At 34.7% G+C, this 20,795-nt stretch overlaps 1 long non-coding RNA gene across 1 annotated transcript in view; it reads left to right on the forward strand.

Annotated features, from left to right (window-relative positions):
• Nucleotides 1–8,924: 8,924 nt before the first annotated feature.
• Nucleotides 8,925–20,795, forward strand: part of LOC148951463 (uncharacterized) — a 240,411-nt gene continuing 228,540 nt past the window's right edge. Inside the window, exon 1 of the long non-coding RNA XR_016141874.1 lies at nt 8,925–9,009. This is a non-coding gene — a long non-coding RNA (uncharacterized LOC148951463). The remainder of the gene's footprint in view (nt 9,010–20,795) is intronic.

The following is a 20,795-nucleotide window of genomic DNA, read 5'->3' on the forward strand; positions in this document are numbered from 1 at the left end:
ACGTGATTCAATACCACATTGTGCGCTTCATAGCACATTGTGTGTGCTTCATAGCACATTTGAGCGTGCTTTCATAGCACATTGTGGGTGCTTCATAGCACATTTTTACGTGCTTTAATGGCACATTGTGCGTGCTTCATTGCACATTGCGGGTGCTTTATAGCACATTTGGCCCTAGGAAAGCTTAACCTCTAAATTTCAGCCCAATCGGACAACGTTAAAGGGGGGTTGTGGTCGGAGGGTCGAAACTTCCGGCCCACTTTTACCCATGAAGATAAAGTCGGAGGGGGTGAAATTTTGCACGTTTCTTAGTTTGAGCTTGGGCTACAAAATGCGATTACCGCTGTCTCTCTACGACTGCTAGGACCGGATATCGCTTAACATTGTGGTGGGTCGCCTCTTTATAGAGGCACAAGTGTGCCTCCTTGATGTTGATCGAAAGTATTTGGGAAAATAAAGAGCATGGAGGGGGGTATATTCACCCTCCGCTCACGTTCGACTATTAATAAGGGCACCAGCCCTCTCAATTTCGAATGAAATGAGCCTTTTTTGAAGTTTCTACGACAATACTTTCAATAAAAACCTCATATGCCCCCAGGGCATAACTTACACCCTTTGTCCTGAGAGCTGTGGGGGGCGGGGTCGTCATCCTCAAAGACATAATTTCCGAACCTTTCAACTACGTTGAACAAAATGGCTGTCTCAAAATTTTGATTGGATGTTTTTGGGGAAATAATGGGCGTGCGAGAGGGGTTAGCTGCCCTCTAATCACTTTTGATTATTAAAAAAGGCACTAGCCCCTTCAGTTTCCAATCGAATCAGCACTTTTTGAAGTTTCAATGACAACTCCTTCGATACGAAAAGCCCTGGTCTAAAAAAAACAAAAAACATTGTGCCCACATAGTTCTTTACTTACACAGTGCTATTGTGCTGCCTATGATATTATACTAGGGCCAAATATCTATGTCCTTGTAGTTGACAGAACCCCCCAAAATCCCTAGGAATGAGCTGTAAGTTATGTAAGTTGCCCATTGTTAGCAAATAATGAAAGGGATGGTCGTAATAACTTTAGAAAGCTCTTTTGATTAGAACTAGAAAGTTCTAGTTTTTTAAGAGACAAAAGTGATCGGAGGCCAATACCCTTCCCCCCATCCGAGCTGTAATTCCCCAAATGAATCCAATAAACAAAAATTCAGATAGATTTTTTTTTTTAAATGTTACAAAGGTCAAATAACTATGCCTCAGAGGTTGACAGCCCCCTCGGTTGATAGACCCCGGGGCAAAGATTGTAAGTTATGAAGCTGCCCACTGTTGACACATGAGGTTTTTATGGAATTTAAGGTCACATATGCTTGGAAGGGGCTCATTTGATTGAAAGTCGAAAGTTTTAGTCCCCCTTTTGAGATTCAAAAGTGATTGTAGGGTACCCCACCCTCACACTTTTTCCTCCAAATATATCCGCTCAAAATTTTAAGATAACCATTCTGTTCAAAATAGTCCAAAGTTCAAATAACTATTTCTTCAGGGTTGACATCCCCCCCTCCGCCAGCCCCTGGTGCAAGGGCTGTAAGTTATCTTTATTTTTTAAAACAATAAAAAACTTTATTTTAAAGAGCGAGGCGTTGCGGAGGGGACAGCCCTTTCATATACGGAATAATCTTTGTTCGTTTAAGTTTTAATGTCGCTCCTTATTTTCAGTAAAAAAAAACTTGTTTTTTATTTAATATATAATAATATAGAATAATATATAATAATAATATATTTAATATTTTATTTTATATATAGAGTTGGTTAGGTAAGCTATATAATCTAATGCGTTCTGGGCGGCCTGCTTTTCAAAATTTACTGCTGTAATTTCCATAATTTTGTTAATGAAGTATTGCATTTTCCTCATATTTTGGTATATTTTAATAGAATTAACCTAACTTCACTTCTTCGGTGTGGTCTCTATAATTTACAACTATATTTTTTATTTAATAAAAAAAAACTATCAAAGAACACCCATTATTAGAATCACATGCAGATGAGTGGTTTTTGTTTTTTTGCTTACTCGTTCCTTGTCAGTAAAAAAGAAAAAACATAAACAAAGATCTACTAAAAAAAGAGATGGAACATCTACCCACCAAAAAGATGTCTCAAGCCTTCCTAGTTCTTGCTCCTAGGTATTAGAGACAGAAGTGATTTTACATGTTGTCATTAAAATGTATGTTTTAATTCTTGTTTTAGGCACTGACTAAAACGACGTCTTTAGGAATAAACTTTCAATCCGAAAAGGCCCCCACCCCCTGCTCAAACTTTCTGTTTTAGCCGCCTCCTGAGTGCAGCCACACAAATTATATATATATATATATATATATATATATATATATATATATATATATATATATATATATATATATATATATATATATATATATATATATATATATATATATATATATATATGTATATTCACTCTTATATGACTATATATATCATATATATATATATTCTCTCTATCTCTGAGTATACGTATGTATATATATATATATATATATATATATATATATATATATATATATATGCGTGGCCCCATTTAGCCACTCAGTCAACTGCTGTGAGTTGCGTCTTGGGTAGATACAATTTTCCAAGATGGCATTTTAAATAAACACAACCAACTTTGAGGTATAGATTATGGATCATTAAGACGCCAACAAAAGTTGCCTTTTTAACCGATATGTGTTCCAGGTTTAACCACGAGAAAGGAAAATTTTCGGAGGTAGAGAATATATATTTAAATACATTTATACACTGCAGATGTTTCGAATATGTTCCATTCGAAAATTTATATAATTTCCATTTTCTTCTGTTCTGACTGCACGTGGTACATCTGAGGCTCTGAAACGTTTTTTTTGTGAACCCAATCATGGAGAGTAACAAATCTTAGGATACTAATAGCACGTCTCTGGCCCCAAGATAGTTTCAGCCAAGACGTTATAATTAAAATTAACGTGTAGTTTTGGAAATTTATCTAAAATTTTTTGAAAAAGGAAGAAAAACCTGTAGAAATAAAATTATAATTTGCAGCCTAGGTAGACTTTATTTCTAGGTAGATGGTAATTCATAGGTTATAAAATACAATACAAGTCTTGACCTTCAAACAAAAATTTCAGGTTATTATAGGAAAAAACTCAGTGAATTGAAACTCAGTGCTTTATGAAAATGCTGTAATCTCGTAACGGTGAAATGTGGTAATAACGTCTTAACACAAAAGTAAATTGATGTACTCAATCACAGGTAATAGTAAACAATAAACAATTGAGTAGGAGAAGTCTGACGGTGAACGAAGTTAAAACTGAAAAATAAAATTTATTGTGAAAATATTTGGAAGCTCAAAGAGACAATTACAATAGAGGCAAATATGATTGATGATTGGATTATATGGATATTTCTTTGTCAAAGCGAACTAACTACATTTTCTACTTTCCCAAGAATAACCAACCCAGTCTGGCTTAAATTAGTCTTACATATAAATTGATTATACATATAAATTTGCCTCACAATGACCAATAGAACATTGAATTACAATAACCATAGAAAAATTAGTCTTATATATGTCAACTGAGCTTACACACATATAACCAAAAGTACGACGTTCAATTCTACTCTCTTCCACTCAGGCCCTTGTCTTGAAAAAAGATCCTCTTTCTGTACTTGGTCCACTATATTATTGAAGCTCTACAAACACGCACTTTATTTTTATTCGTCAATGATCATTTTATTGATTATTTTTCATAAGTATGTGACTATTCAGTTCTGGCCTGCTATTAGTATTTATGAAAACCTGAAATTTCAGAAATTGGGTCAGACGTTTTTCTTTACAGCCTTGGACACATTTTGGGACTGCTACTTATTAAAAATCTGGTAAACACATGGGAAACACCGCATAGAAATCTCAAAGATGCTTTATGAAAAATAGGTTTACCCTGCCATGTCAGGCGTTGCTCACTCCGTGACAAAGGTTTTAACTTGTAGTTTTTTGGGGTTGAAGGGGTAAAAAAAGGTACCTAGGTTAGGTTACGCTTTTAATATATGCTATGCTTAACACCCCCCCCCTCTAATGTACAAATATATAGCCCAAATCTGTTCATAAACTATTATATTTTCATCCTATTTTGTCTCATTTCATTAGCATTAACCTAACTTTACTCCTCGCGTGTTTACCGGATTCTTAATAAGTACCAAGACCGTCTCTAATGATTCTATTCCGATGCATTTCCATGATACTGGCATATAATTTTTCTTGTAAGAACGGTCTTTCTATACCCCCTCAAATGATACCCCTGATTTCTGTCCTTCTCAGCCGCTATCTCGTTTTACATCCATGCTTCCTGTGAACCGGTACCTAGTGCAATGCTCTTTGTTAGTAATTAAATGAAAAAAAAAACAAGTTTTTTTTTCAACTGAAAGTAAGGAACGACGTTAAAACTTAAAACGAACAGAAATTATTCTGTATATGAAAGGGGCTGTCCCCTCCTCAATGCCTCGCTCTTTACGCTAAGTTTTTTATTGTTTAAAAAAATATAGTTGTGAGAAAGTCAAACTTTTGCGTAAAGAGCGAGGGGTTGAGGAGGGGACAGTCCCTTTCATATACGGAATAATTTCTGTTCGTTTCAAGTTTTAACGTCGTTCCTTACTTTCAGTTAAAAAAACTTGTTTTTTCATTTAATTTTGAACGTTTTTGAATTAATGCAGGTTTTGATTTTGACTCACCGTACATGAATAATTACGACAAAATTTTTATTTTAATTTTACTATCATTTAGTCAAATGGCTTTCTCGCAACTTTTTTAATTTTATTTACGAACGTTTTTATTAGCAATAAATATACGTAACTTACGAAGTAACTTACGTAACGAACTTCTAAATTAATATATTTTAAATACGTATATTAGGGGGTTCGGCCCATAGTCAATACCTTGCTCTTTAAGCTAATGTTCGAATTTTGTTCCTATTTTTCAAAAATGACCCCTTAATCACAAAGGCCATTAATTAGAATAAATAGCTCTTATGAAAGTACTAAATTATCTTTGGCTTAAAGAGGGAGGTATTGACTAGGGGGTGAACCCAATCATATACGTAATATTTTCTGTTCGTTTTAAGTTGTGATGTTGCTCCTTATTTTCAGTTAAAAAACTTGTTTTTTTTTTATTTAATTTCTGATCTTTTTTTAGATAATGCTGGGAAATCCGGCGCCCCTTCATAGCAATGTCCCTTCCCCCATGAAAACTTCCTTCATGGAAAGATCCTCCCACATAACCCCTGACCGCCCCCCTCCCCCACAACCCGAAAAAATCCCCCCTGGAAACGTCTTTATACTTCCCAATAACCAATACTATATGTTAACATTGGGTAAAGTTCATAACTTTCAGCCCTCCCCCCGGGGACTTCGGGGGATTAAGTCATTCTAAAAGACATAGTTATCATATTTTTGACCATGCTGAACAAAATGGCTATCTCGAAATTTTGATCGGGTGACTTTGGGAAAAAATGTGCGTTGGAGGGGGCCTAGTTGCTCCATTTTTTTGGTCACTTAAAAAGGGAACTAGAACTTTTAATTTCCGTTCCAATGAGCCCACCCATGATATTCTAGGACCACCTGGTCGATATGATCACACCTGGAAAAAAAACAAATAAACAGGCAACCGTGATCTTTCTTCTTGCAAAAAATGCAAAATTCCACATTTTTGTAGATAGGAGCTTGAAACCTCTGCAGTAGGGTTATCTGATACGCTGAATCTGATGGTGTGATTTTCATCAAGGTTATATAGCTTTTAGGGGGTCTTTCCCTCTTTTTTCGAAAATCAGCTAAATTTTCTCAGGAGCGTAACTTTTGATGGGTTCGACTAAACTTGATTAAACTTATATATTTTAAATCAGCATTAAAATTTGATTCTTTTGATGTATCTGTTGGTATCAAAATCCTGTTTTCTAGAGTTTCTGTTTCTATTGAGCCGGGTCGTTCCTTACTTACAGTTCGTTACCACGAACTGTTTGATCGAAAACAGTTGAAAACGTGATATATCAATCTACCCTATTTTCCTTCAAACCTTCTTTCAAAATAGATAAGATTCATTTTGTTCGGTTGCAAGTTTTGATGTTTTGATTTTCAACATCTGAGATAACCAATTTTATTTAGTCGAGTTTTGCAGTTGTTAAGACACTAGAGAGATGAGTTAGAAGTTTTGGGAGTAAAGTAAGTGGTTCACTTTTAATGTCAAATGGCTCTGTATTTCAGCTGAAACCAGCTTTATTGAACATAACTGAAATTTATAGCTTATATGTTGCTTGATTATTTTAATTTCAGAGAGAAGGTTCTTTATGATCAAATATTCAAAATCAAAAGATTTCAAATCCCAAAAGTCGGCTATTTTTTAACTAAAAGTGTAGGTGAAGGGTTTTTCACTATCTTGGTAAATGGATGAGCTAAGTGGAGAAAGAGTTCAAGAATGACAACCCATACGCCTAGTTTTGAAAACAGTTCCAAGAACTCGAGCTATGGTTTAGGCCATATCGAGATCTTATATGAAGCCCTAGGCCATATACAAAAGTCATTTGATTTGTTGGCCTAGTTCGTTTTACGGGATTGGTAGAATTCTCGACGACTTACTTTTCACTATCTTCGAAAGGGGTTAAGATAGGAAAATAAAACTTTCAAGGATGTATCTAGAGACTAAATTATCTCCCGGGAAGGCTTTTGAAGTACCTACCTTCACTTCTCCCTCTAGAGGGAATTGACCCTTAAAAACCTTTGTGTTATAAAGGTGAAACCTTGTAAAATACATCGGTACTCTTGCATTATACGGGCACTGCGAAGAAGCCAAGTTTGGTTAATGCTAATGAAATTAAATAGGATGAATATATGATAGTTTATAAAAAAAATTGCGCTATAAATTTGCACATCATTAGGGGGTTGGATGTAAAGCATACCTTATATTAAATACGTAACCTAACCTAGGTACCTATTCCCCCCTCCTAAACCCCAACAAACAATTGTTTAAATATTGTAAACGCATTGAGAACCCACGCTTTGCATTCCATTTCTCTATTGAAATACCCGTTTGGCGGGTTTCGTCTCTCGTTATCTCATACAGTATATAGCATTAGCCAAACTTGACTTCTTCGCAGTGCCCACATAATGCAGGAGTACCAATAAACCTTCTGCCTAAATGAAGGGGAAGAAAACTGTTTTCAGCTTCAAAAATTTGCCCAATCCCGATTTATGAGGTTTCAAAGATCTGCAAATACATTCCCTAAATTGGCAAAAATGGATATCCGCCATATGGCTAATATTGGGGTAAAGTTCATTTGCGATGCAAATGAATGTCATATTTAGATTCAGGGCGCAATTTAGAATATGTATGCAAATTAAGGGGGTGGGGATACATACTCAGTAAATATATAGGTTCTAAGAAATTCATGAATTTCTTGGAAAAACAAGGAAAGAAGTGAAGATAAGGGTTCTCCCCGGCAAAATGTGAACTATGATTACCCTGCATATTATGGAGTAAGAATTGGGTACTTATGCGTTATAACTAAACCAGCGCTATACACGATACAAGTCAAGTTTGGTTTATGCTAATGAAATAAAATAAAATAGGATGGATATATAATAGTTTAAAAACAAATTTGCGCTATATATTTGCACATTAGGGGGGGGGGGGAGGAGAAGCATAGTATATGTTAAATACGTAATCTAACTTAATCTATGTACCGTTCTCCCCCCCTAAACCCCCAAATTAGTCGTTTAAATGTTGTAAACTCGATGATAAACCACGCTTTGCCATCAATTTGTCTAGCAAATACCCGTTTCTCTGGTTTCCTTGTACAGTCTATAGCGCTGGTTTAGTTATAATGCATGAGTACCAAGAATTGTTTGGGGGAGGAACACGCTAAAGGCTGTTATCTAAAAATGTCAGTTAAATTTTTTTTTACTTATCTGTCATAGTGGTTGGCTGGTCGGCTAATTTAAAGATTGTCTATATAGGCCTATACACTGTCAAATTAGCCATCTGGTGGTATCCCAAGAAAGCAAGAACAGCATTATTAAAAAAACGATCAGAAACTAAATAAAAAAAAACAAGTTTTCAACAGAAAAACTTCATCATCAAAACTTAAAACGAACAGAAACTATTTCGTGTAAGATTGGGTTCGCCCCCTAGTCATACCTCGCTCTTTACACTAAACTTTTATTAGTACTTTCATAAGAGATATTTATTCTAATTAACGGCCTTTGTTATTAAGGGTCACTCTTAAAGAATTGAAAAAAATTCGAACTTTAGCGTAAAGAGCGAGGTATTGACTAGGGGGGAGAACCCCCCTAATTTACGTAATAAAAATATACGTATATAAAAGTTCGTTACGTAAGTTACTTATATTTACTACTAATAAAACGCTCCTAAATAAAATTAAACAAATTTCGAGAAAGCCATTTAGCCAAAAAAAGGAAAATTAATATGCAAATTTCGTTTTAGTTATTCATTTACGGTGAGCCAAAATCAAAACCTGCTTTAATTTAAAAACGTTCAGAAATTAAATTAAAAACAACAAGTTGTTTTCTGAAAGTTAAGAGTGACATTAAAACTTAAAACGAACAGAAATTATTCCGTATATGAAAGGGGCTCTCCCCGCCACAACGCCGCGCTCTTTACGCTAAAGCTTGACTCTGTATCACAACTCTATTTTTTAAAAAATAAAAAAGATTTATCGTAAAGAGCGTGGCGTTGATGAGTGGAGAGCCCCTTTCATATACGGAATAATTTCTGTTAGTTTTTAATTTTAATTTCGATCCTTACTTTTATTTAATTACAGATCAAGAACAGTGTTGTCACTATAACACCTAAGTACTGAATTTGGTTTCGAAGTTATCTATTTCTTTTGGTTACAGGTAAATGGTCAGAAAATAAATAAGGATAAGTTCCACATAACAAAGTTCATATCATGGAAGACCGCTTAGTTCAAACTTTAAACGGTAAGCAAAACAAATACATTTGGTTAGGATTTCTACGTTTGTTGTCTCTCTGTTACATTCCATTTTATCTTTCTGTTTCTCGATTACTAAATGTTTTTAATTTTTTATCTTTTTAGCAGTTTTGAATTTTGAAGAAAAGGGTATATAAAAGTTATAAAAAAAAAAATTTGACATAATACTAGTACTTTTGGCGATGTGGGTAATTTCATATCATTCTATAATCTCATAGGCTGAGTATAAGCTACTTGACTGGCTTAATACTTTCATAAATAAAAGTAAACCTGTATGTTTTTATTTGTGTACTTTCTTAGTTCTGGTTCTTCGTGGTTAATTTGACTCTTTTGTGTCACGGAAGACAATTTCACAAACAATTACAAAAGTTGCGTGTCTTGGAAAATAATTCACATTCTTCCTTTAAACGTATTCATTTTGATGAAAGATATCAACAATAAATTAAAATAATAAAACTAAATACATCATCATATGCCCCTCCCAAGGCTATGTGTCTCGGGATAGGAATGCAGGGAGAAAAAACTAAATCGTCCACTACTCTTTGCAAACAGTTCGTCGTAACGAACTGAAAGTAAAGAGTGTGATTCGAGAAAGTAAGGAGTGAAACACAATAGTAACCAAAACTGTAAAAAACGAAATTCTGGTAGCAATTAATACATCAAAAGAATCGGCTTTCTATGCTGATTTCAAATATAAAATCTATTAAGTTTAATGCATTAAAAGCAAAGAGTCTTAGAATATTTGATTGAAAAGTATGAAATTTGGTTTGTTTTTTTACAGGGGTGATCGTATCGAAATAATAGTCCTAGAAGCTCGGGGGATGACCTATTTAAACAAAAATTAAAAGTTATAGTGCTTTTTTTAAGTGACCAAAAATACTGTATCGCACGAAAGTGGTGTTTTCGACCATTTTATGGCTCCAGACTAAGATTTGGCCTCAAGGAGGACCAAGTTGCTATCTGACTTAAACAGTTGAAATTTCAACTGTTTAATAGGATTGAAAATTCTGACTTAAACAATTGATTTAAAAATATCAAAAAATATATATCGAGCTTCCTAGCTTCAGAGGAAGTAGTGCTGCACACACGACGGCGCATTCGCTCCTAAAAGTCACGTATTCAAAAAATAAAAAAAAGATAAAATGATCAATATGGATATTTATCTAGCAACTCGGTTTAACTATAAGCTGGTTCGCTTGATTTTTTGTGAAATCATATTGTGTGATGTGCTATTGGAGATCACGTATTATGAAGGATGAGTCTTAGGTCAATTAGTGGGGGGGAGATGCCTAAAATGTTTCTGTGGGGGGGGGGGTTGGAAAGAGGGTGCAAGTGCGGCAAGGAGTTTTGTTTCCAGTGATTGAAATATTGATATCTCTTTTCCTATTTGTACATAATGTGCTGATGTATTTAAACATGTATATACAATGTATTTAGATATATAAAAAAATAATTCGTCAGCAGAAAATCTGAAAAAGTGGGACGCTACCATTCAATTTACAATTGTTATTATATTCAATTTATCAGCAAGAAATCGGGGCTTTATAACCATGAAATTGGGGCTTTATAAGGAGGTACACCCAATGATAACTCATTTAGGCCTACATATGATTTTAAAAACAATCAGAAATTAAGTAAAATACAAATATTTTTCAGCCGAAAGTAAGGATCACCATTAAAAGTTAGAATGAACAGAAATTATTAGATATATGAGATTGGTTGGCCTCTGCTCAACCTCTTGATCTTTACGCTGAAGTTGGACTTTTTGTCCCAAATCTCTAAGAACGACTGCTGAAACGCGAGGGTAATAGAATCGACATAAGAAGCACTTATAGAGCATACAAAACTAGTGTAGCGAGACATTGAGGGGGGTAGAACTCCCTTCATATAGTAAGTTTTGAGAAATCCCTTCATATAGTAAGTTACAGGAGTAATCTCTGTAAGTTTTGAAGTTGCTCCTTACTTTCGGTTGAAAAAAAAATGCTAATTTTATTTTTATTTAATACAGACTATGATTGACCAGTGAAGTGCTAGCATTTTCTATTCACGTTGTTTTTTAAGATTTCTTTTTTTTTTACTGCCATTATTCATAAATAATTTTTAGATTGCTTAGTTTAGTAATTACAAGTCACTTTCAGTATTCCTGTTTGCCTCAGAATTTGGCCCTTATTTCGGAAGCCCTAAAAGTGCTTAAAAAAAATTTCAAAGCTTCTACAAAGAAAAAGGATGAATATGCTCCCCTTAAAGTGTATCTTGAGCTTTGTTTTAACGCTCACAATTTTAGCGGTGCTAGGCCTTTCTGCACAGACACCCCCCCCTCCCTGGCGAAACATTCTCACGTGTTTAAAATACCCCACGCCTCCTAACGCAAAATTTCCTCTTAGAAATTTCTCCAACCCAAAAATTCCCTACCTGCTGAAAATTTTCCCTCGTCAATTTCCCCGTTACATTCTATATATACATAAAATAGTTCCTCCAAAGAGAACGAAGAACAAATAGAAACAATTCTGTGCATGAATTCAGGGAAATTCCCAGAAAATTTACTCACCACTGAAAATATCCTCGTGGTAATTTCGCTACCCCATAGAAAACTACCGCGAAAAATGCCCGTCTGTTTCCCAATAGCAAATAATACGTGGAAACAATAAGCAAAATGAAAAACTCAGCCTTTCCTTTGGGTTTGTGGGGGATCATGTCATTCGCAGGCGCATATTTATTCGATCTGACATTTTAATTATACCAAATGGCTATCTCAAAATTTCAATTAGATGTGTTCGGGGGGAGGGAATGTGGGTAGGGGGCTCTTTGTCCTCCAATCTGTTTGATCACTTCAAAAGGCACTGACACTTTTAATTTTTTGGTTGAATAAATCACCTCCCGATCACCTAGGATTCTTGGTTCAGTACGGTCGTCCACGGGGAGAAAAAAAAAGACACAAATCCGTAATCTTTTTTTGGCAAAAAAATTACAAACTTCCAAATTTTTGTAAATGAGAGCTTAAAATCTCCATAGTTGAGCTCGATGATCATTTTATAGTTAGGGAAGAGGGAAAATCCCTGAAAAGGTGCATTCTCATACCGAAAACATTCTAACTCTCATTGAGCCTTCACATAAATACAGAATTATATCTAAGGAAGGGGGTTGGAGGTAAAAGTTGATATATAATCTCTCTTGATTTCCGGGAACATTTCTGGTCTACGCAATTATTATGGAAGTGAAGATTTCATTAAATTCCCAGAAGAGCAGAATTTATTCTGTGTAGGAGGAAAGCTGCCCCCTCCTCATCCCCAGTTTCCTCCTCGTGATCGTAGAAACTTCGGAGGATGCTCATTCGATTATAAATCTAGAGTTTGAGTCGTGTTTTTTTCAAGTTGAAAGTGATTGGAGCCCGACAAGTTACTGTCCTAGAACTATCTTTGATTTCTGGTACTTTTGTTACAACTTAGAACAACTGATCGATTTTTGAGGTACCTCTTTTGTGCTTTTTCTGTGGCTGCTCAATTTTGCGTGTGGGGGAATTTCCGATGAAGAATTTCTTGGGAATAAAGTACACAAGTTTTCAGTAATTGTCTAGCGAAGGTATCGTTAACACTTACTCCTTGTTTCAAAGTGAATTTCCCATGGGCAAGAATCCCCTATGATCAACGACTTTCATGAAATCTAATTTTCTGTTAAAAATTTTGCCATTCAAGTAGCTCTAAAACCACGACAGCACAGAAGATGCGTAGATACAATGCTTGTATGGATGCTTATATCTACGAAAGGAATACAACTAGTGTTTCGTTGGAACCTCAGATTGTTTGTCATTTATTTGACTTGATATCAAACAGTTCCTGGTAACGAACTTGGAGGAATGACTCGGCTCAATAGTAAACGAAAAAACGAACACATAATTTAGATATAAATAGATACATCCGAAGAATTGAAATATTATGCTGATTCCAAATATATAGTATTCGTCACGTTTAGGGTGACCCATCAAAAGCTACGAGCCTGACAAAATTCGGCTGGTTTTTGAAATGGGTAGGGGAAGTCTGGAAAGTAAAGGAATCTTAATAGAAATCTCACCATGAGGTTAAGCGTATCAGAACTCTACTTTAGAAGTTTACAGCTCCCATCTGCAAAAATGGAGAATTTTGTATTTTTTGCCCGAAGAAAAATAACGGATCCGTTTTTTTCTTTTCAGGGGTGAATGTTTCGAACGAATAATCCTAGAATATTGAGAGAGGGCTCACTCGAACGGAAATTAAAAGTTCTAGTGCTCGTCTAAGGGGACCAAAGAGATTGGAGGGCGACAAGCCCCCCCCCCCCATATCCTTTTTTCCTCAGAAGCAGAAATTAATCTGAGTAGGGTTCTAAACCCTATTTTTTCTAAAAGCCAGAATATAATTTGTACTTTACTGAAAAAAATTCTTTTAAGTTTTTTCACTTTTGTAACTTTCATAAATTAAAAATTAAATAAAATTTTAAGGGGTAAATACCAGCATATGTATATTAAACTGACAGTGCAAATTTTTTCAGAAAATTCATTTAATTTTTTTCAGTAAAGTACATATTATATTCTGGCTTTTAGAAAGCAGGGTTTTGAACCCTACTCAAATTAATTTCTCCTCGTTTTGAGTTTCACCTGTTTTAATTTCTGTTTGTTTTGGGTTTCATTTATTCATTGATACTGATTCATGGTAGTTGTATGCTTGGTAGATTATTTGATTCAATTTTTGCTCATTTTTGTTTTAATGGAATTCTTTACTTTTTTTGAAAAACTTATTTTGTGCAAAAATTTTTTTTTAGTAATTTCAGTGAGTCTTTCCTAGGGAGGTAGGATGTATTCTTATTCCAAGAACAGTTGCACATATTAACCTGGAGAGTTTAGAATTTAACAATATTGATGAGGGACGAAGTAATTTTAGAAAAGTAGCTTGCCAGGTAGCAGAAGAGGCCTTAGGGAGGAAAGTTGGAAGCGTAGCTAAGAATAGTAGCGAAGACGCTTGATTCAGTAAAAAAAAAAACGCAGCTAGATGGCATGATGGTAAGATATTGTATTGTGATATATTAAGAAATTGGGAAGAAGTAGTCGGTTCGGACTTGTTAAATTCCACTTATGTTAGTATATGAATGGAGCCCAAATCAATAATTAAGAAAGTGATATAGAGAAATGGACCTAACATTTTGAACATGAGTAAAAGCTTGAGGAAATCTTCTCGGAAATGAGTAAAAAAAAAAATGAGACAAGTTTTCAACAATTTGGAATTGGAGGAAGACATAGTTTATGTGGTAGAGTTAGAGACAAGCACAAAAAGGATTGATAAACAACAACGGATCAGGAGCGTGTATAGTGTTGTGTGTAGCATAATTTAGTGTTCTATATTAGTTTTCGAAACATTGTGATTAGGCTACGAAAAAAAAATTCTAAGATTGTGAACGTGATTTTTTTGGAAAAAGGCAAATACTTCGTGATTTTGGGAGAACTTTAACTAAACTGCGTTGTTTGGTATTTACAGAGGAATTAGTTTGATTTCTGTTGAAGGAATATATATAAAATTCTACTGAAGCTTGGAGCAACATTAAAACCTCAAAACGTATCGATATTATTTCGTATATGGGGAAGGCTACCCCCTCATTAACCCCTTGGTCGTTCTGTTAAAGTTTTTTAATGCTTTAAAAAAGATTCCTTGGTTGTTCTGTTAACGTTTTTTTAGTGCTTTAAAAAAAATTAAAAAAGATAGCCCCATCCATGCACCGAATATCTATTGTACGTTTTAAGCTTTAATTTTGCTGCTTACTTCAAGTCAAGAAAACTTCTTTTTTATTTAATATCTGATAATTTTTCAAATCAGTAGTATTTTATGGTACACCGAAAAGAACTGTCGCAATTAGAGGGGGGCAATTAACCCCCCCCCCCCGATTCAAGGGCCAATAATAACGTGGTAACCCAAAAATATTCCCGGAAGTCGAAAGTGATTAGGCTAGATATCCATTTTTGACCACCCTCTCTCCCCTAGCTTCAAAATTAATTTTTAATCTATCTCGAAAGCTCAGTGAGAATTAGAGTACTTATGCATTAAAACACTTTGAGGTATCTGCCCCCCCCCCCTACTTACAAATGCATCACTGCCCCTCCTTCATAGTACTTAATGTTTACTTATGAGAGAAGAGAGAAAAACAGGTTTTATTAAAAAGAAATAAAACATATTAACAACAAAACCCGAATTTAAAAAAACTTGTATAGGCAGGAATCACCCTTGACAAAACCCTACATACACAATTACTACCAGGCATCCTTAGCCCAAAAAAATGAAGACAACAATAAATCATAATAAAATAAATAAATAAAAATGGACGAAATAAATTAATTTTTAATAAATTTCACGACCTAACTGGACACCGAAGACACAAAATTAAAAATCATTCTTTTATTCTATCTCATTGTCGACCTCCCCTCAAAAAGTATTACAATTACTCGAGAGAAAATTCGCTCAGCAGGGATTAAAGTTCATGTGTAGACAAACACTGTCCTTTTAGTTTACTTTGGGAGTAATATAAGGATCAAAGCTGTTTAAGGTTGGTTTGGAACTAAAAATAGTGAGCCTTTGATGCGCAACCAGATGGGAGTGAACATTCACTGTGCCAGCCCGAGGGGGAATTCGAGAGGCTGAAATCCCAATGGCGAGGAATATAAAATATATGGCATATACACCGAGTTTCTGAAATTTGGAGGTAATGAAAAATCGCTATGAACACTTCGCAGTAGAAATACTTCTTTTTTCATCGTCTTTAGTTAAACTATTTTTGAAGCATAAAATTACACTTGGTAAACACTTTTACATTATGTAAGCTAGCTGTCCATGAGCATACCCTCCCCTCGATTAGTTCTTACTCAAATACAAAGAAAAATGTAACCTATAGGCTAAGTAGAATTTTAATTGGAAATTCTCAAAATTTTATTGGGAAATATTTTGGAGATGGTCGAATCTCCATCAGTTACTATGAAATGGCTACTAGGAAAGAATTTTGAGGAAATGAATTTGATATCCCCTCTCTAGTTACAACCAAAAACTATTCATAAGAGAACAAAGAAAACAACAAACTTTCCAAAAATCAATGTATTTTCAAAATTATATCCATTTCCTGAGTCTATATAGCTAATCTAAACAAAGTTAGGTGGCTCCTAGCCTAAACACAATATCGTTAATGGAAAAACCTAAAATAAGCTAAATCAGTTGTAAATTGGGACAACATAAATTGGACAGTAAATTGGGACAACACATACCATTTCAATCCAAAAACTAAAAAGCTAATTGTTTCCAACCAATTTAGCGTTCAAGACTAGTTTTTTTCTTCGCGGCTGTGAGTCAGCTGTAAGTCTGACGTCATGATGATGAAGCACTTCTGACGTCCAATGTTCTCCATAATTTTAAACGGAAACCAAAATAGATATATATTTGTGTTTTATAGGGATATATATATGTTATGCCCTGGGAGAAAATTTTTTTATGAGGACACTCCCCTACAACCCTCAGGGCAAGGGTTCGAAGTTATGCCCTGAGGGCATATAAGGTTTTTATAGAAGGCGTTGTCGTAGAAACTGTAAAACAGGCTCATTGGTTTGGAAATGCAAAGGGCTAGTGCCCTTTTTAATGGTCGAAAGTTATTGGAGGACATCTAGCCCCCTCCTCTCACGCCAATCATTACCCTAAACACTGGGGGGCACATAAGGTTTTTATAGAAGGCGTTGTCGTAGAAACTTCAAAACAGGCTCTTTGGATTGGAAATTCAAAGGGCTAGTGCCCTTTTTAATAGTCGAAAGTGATTGGAGGGCAACTAGCATTCCCCCCACGCCCATCATTCACCCAAACACATCCAATCAAAATTCCGAGATAGGCATATTGTCAGTATAGTTTCAGATAGAAAATATGTTTTTGAGGAGGATACTCCCCTAAAGTCTTCAGGGCAATGGTTTTAAGTTATGTCCTGGGGCATATAAGGTTTTTATAGAAAGTGCTGTCTTAGAAACTTCAAAACAGGCTCATTCGATTGGAAACTCAAAGGGCTATTGCCCTTTTTAATTGTCAAAAGTAATTGGAGGGCAACTAGCCCCCCAATGCCCATCATTCCCCAAACACATCCAATCAAAATTTTGAAAAAGCCATTTTGTTCAGCGTAGTTGATTTCCAGATAGAAAATACGTTTTTGAGTAGGACACTCCCCCACAACCCTCAGGGCAAGGGTTTTAAGTTATGCCCTGGGTTTTAAGTGTTAATGATCCATAATCTATACCTCAAAGTTGGTTGCGTTTATTTAAAATACCATCTTGGAAAATTGTATCTACCCAAAACGCGACTCACAGCAGTTGACTGAGTGGCAAAATGGGGCCACGCAATATATATATATATATATATATATATATATATATATATATATATATATATATATATATATATATATATATATATATATATAAGTAGTATGTATATATTGAATTCTATAGAAGCTATAGGAAAACAGATCTGCGAGATGTATACACCTTTTCAAAGAGAGTGAGTATCCTCTCACATGGCCTTATACTTCTGTAGAAGCTATAGGAAAACATTTCTGCGAGATGTATGCACCTTTTCAAAGAGAGTGAGTATCCTCTCACATGACCTTATACTTCTATAGAAGCTAAACATTTCTGCGAGATGTATACACCTTTTCAAAGAGAGTGAGTATCCTCTCACATGTCCTTATACTTCTATAGAAGCTATGCGAATTACCATGTTATTCTATAGAAGCTCTACACCTTTTCAAAGAGAGTGAGTATCCTCTCACATGGCCTTATACTTCTATAGAAGCTATACGAATTACCATGTTATTCTATAGACGCTCTACACCTTTTCAAAGAGAGCGAGTATACTCTCACATGGCCTGATACTTCTATAGAAGCTATACGAATTACCATCTTGTGCTATTTGGGTTATTGACTTACCAAGGCCAACTGGACAGGTTTCTGGTGGGTATAGTCTGGTTTGGTAGGTATAGTCTGGGTTGGTGGGTATAATCTTGTTTGGTAGGTATAATCTGGTTTTTATGGTATAGTCAGGTTTGGTGGGTATAGTCTGGTTTGGTGTGTATAGTCTGGTTTGGTTGGTATAATCTGGTTTGGTGGAGAGAGTCAGGTTTGGTGGGTATATCATTGATTGTTTTTGTTTCTCGTGTTTTGTGGGTAATTACTGGTTTTTTTGTTATATTCATTTTTTATGGTTATGTTATGGTTTTGTATGTATAATCTGGTTTGGTTTTTCAAAGAGAGTGAGTATAAAAAGGGGTAATTAGTGATTGGATAATTTTTTAACATGAAATCTCTGAATAAAATATTTTTGGAGCATGTACTTGACGATGAATAAAAGGGTTAAGGTGATTAGCAATTACGATCGAGGATTCCCCCATTGGTTTCTGCCTATAGGCTACGCATATCAAGTTGAAAATTTGATAGAATGAGGTATTTGAGGTGGAATATTAATGTTTTGAATAATAGGAGTGTGATTGATTCTAATTAGTTATTGGATAATTTTTTAACAGGAAATCTCTTAATAAAATATTTTGGGGGAGATGGGTTGATTGTGTACTGTATAATACACAAGTGATGTTTGAATAGTGTTGTCAATTTAAAATAGGGTCTAACGTTTTAGTATACTAAAAAGTTGATACTAAGAGGGATGTAGATGGTAAGAAAAGAAGTTCAATAATGAAATTCAGAACAAACCGTAGAAATCCTTGCAAATCAATTAGTAGGGTGTATGTGAGTACGAACCATCAAGGATCACAAGCACCAACGACACTAACCAGCAGAGACATTAACTCCCCAAAGGTCCCTTACCCCCAAACTCGTTGGGCGCCTCCTCCCTCCAACTTTTTGGCCCCCTATTTTTTTTATTTTTTTTTAACATGATATATTTTTTTCAACTTTTTTTACATGTCTTCGAATGAGATGAAACAAACTTAAATTCAGTAGTGTTCTGTCGTGGTTTACCTTGTCACAGTTACATTCTCTTAATTTTTCAAAGTTCGTTTTGAATTTCTTTCATTGAAATGCAAGAGTTGGAAAATTTCAATAGTGTCTTGTTGTGCTTTACCTTGTCACAGTTACATTCTCTTGATTTTTCAAAGTTCATTTTGAATTTCGTTTGTGAAATGCAAGAGTTGGAATATTTCAGTAGTGTTTTTTCGTGGTTTACCATGTCACAGTTGCATTCTCTTTATTTTTCAAAGTGCATTTTGAATTTCTTACATGAAATGCAAGAGTTGGAATATTTCAGTAGTGTTTTGTCGTGGTTTACCTTGTCACAGTATAATTCTCTTGATTTTTAAAAGTTAATTTTGGATTTATTTTTTTGAAATGCAGGAGTTGGAATATTTCAGAAGTGTCTTGTTATGCTTTACCTTGTCACAGTTGCATTCTCTTGATTTTTCAAAGTTCATTTTGGATTTCTTTTGTTGAAATGCAAGAGTTGGAATATTTCAGTAGTGTTTTGTTGTGCTCTACCTTGTCACAGTTACATTCTCTTGATTTTCAAAGTTCATATTGAATTTCTTTCGTGAAATGCAAGAGTTGGAATATTTCAGTAGTGTTTTGTCGTGGTTTACCATGTCACAGTTACATTCTCTTGCTTTTTCAAAGTTCATTTTGAATTTCTTTCGTGAAATGCAAGAGTTGGAATATTTCAGTAGTGTTTTGTCGTGGTTTACCTTGTAACTGTTGCATTCTCTCGGTTTTTCAAAGTTCATTTTGGATTTCTTTTGTTGAAATGCAAGAGTTGGAATATTTCAGTAGTGTTTTGTTGTACTTTACCTTGTCACAGTTACATTCTCTTGATTTTTCAAAGTTCATTTTGAATTTCTTTCGTGAAATGCAAGAGTTGGAATACTTCAGTAGTGTTTTGTCGTGGTTTACTATGTCACAATTACATTCTCTTGATTTTTCAAAGTTCATTTTGAATTTATTTCGTGAAATGTAAGAGTTGGAATGTTTCAGTAGTGTTGTTGTGGATTACCTTGTCACAGTTACATTTTCTTGATTTTTCAAAGGTCATTTTGGATTTCTTTTGTTGAAATGCAGGATTTGGAATATTTCAGTAGTGTCTTGTTATGCTTTACCTTGTAACAGTTGCATTCTCTTGATTTTTCAAAGTTCATTTTGGATTTCTTTTGTTGAAATGCAAGAGTTGGAATATTTCAGTAGTGTTTTGTAGTGCTTTACCTTTGTCACAGTTACATTCTCTTGATTTTTCAAAGTTCATTTTGAATTTCTTTCGTGAAATGCAAGAGGTGGAATATTTCAGTAGTGTTTCGTAGTGGTTTACCTTGTCACAGTTACATTCTCTTGATTTTTCAAAGTTCATTTTGGATTTCTTTTGTTGAAATGCAGGAGTTGGAATATTTCAGTAGTTTTTTGTCGTGGTTTACCTTGTCACAGTTACATTCTCTTGATTTTTCATAGTTCATTTTGGATTTCTTTTGTTGAAATGCAAGAGTTTTAATATTTCAGTAGTGTTTTGTATTTTCCATAATTTTCTTACAAGAAACTAGAGTCTACGGCCAAAAACCAAATTGATCAACTTGGAGAGAGTTCAAATAGAATCGTTACTTATATTGATATTAGTGCGTAAACTACAAACTGACAAAAAATATCCGGAACTTTTTTTCTTATAGCCTTGACTTTGAAGACACTTCTTCATCTTAATTGGTTTTAGATATATCATGCGAAATAAAACTAACCAAACCGTCGTTGCTTCGTCG

This window comes from Artemia sp. Qi Xiang Cuo, chromosome 6 (genome assembly GCF_049724085.1).
Source record: "Artemia sp. Qi Xiang Cuo chromosome 6, ASM4972408v1, whole genome shotgun sequence".
Classification (NCBI taxonomy): Eukaryota; Metazoa; Arthropoda; class Branchiopoda; order Anostraca; family Artemiidae; genus Artemia; species Artemia sp. Qi Xiang Cuo.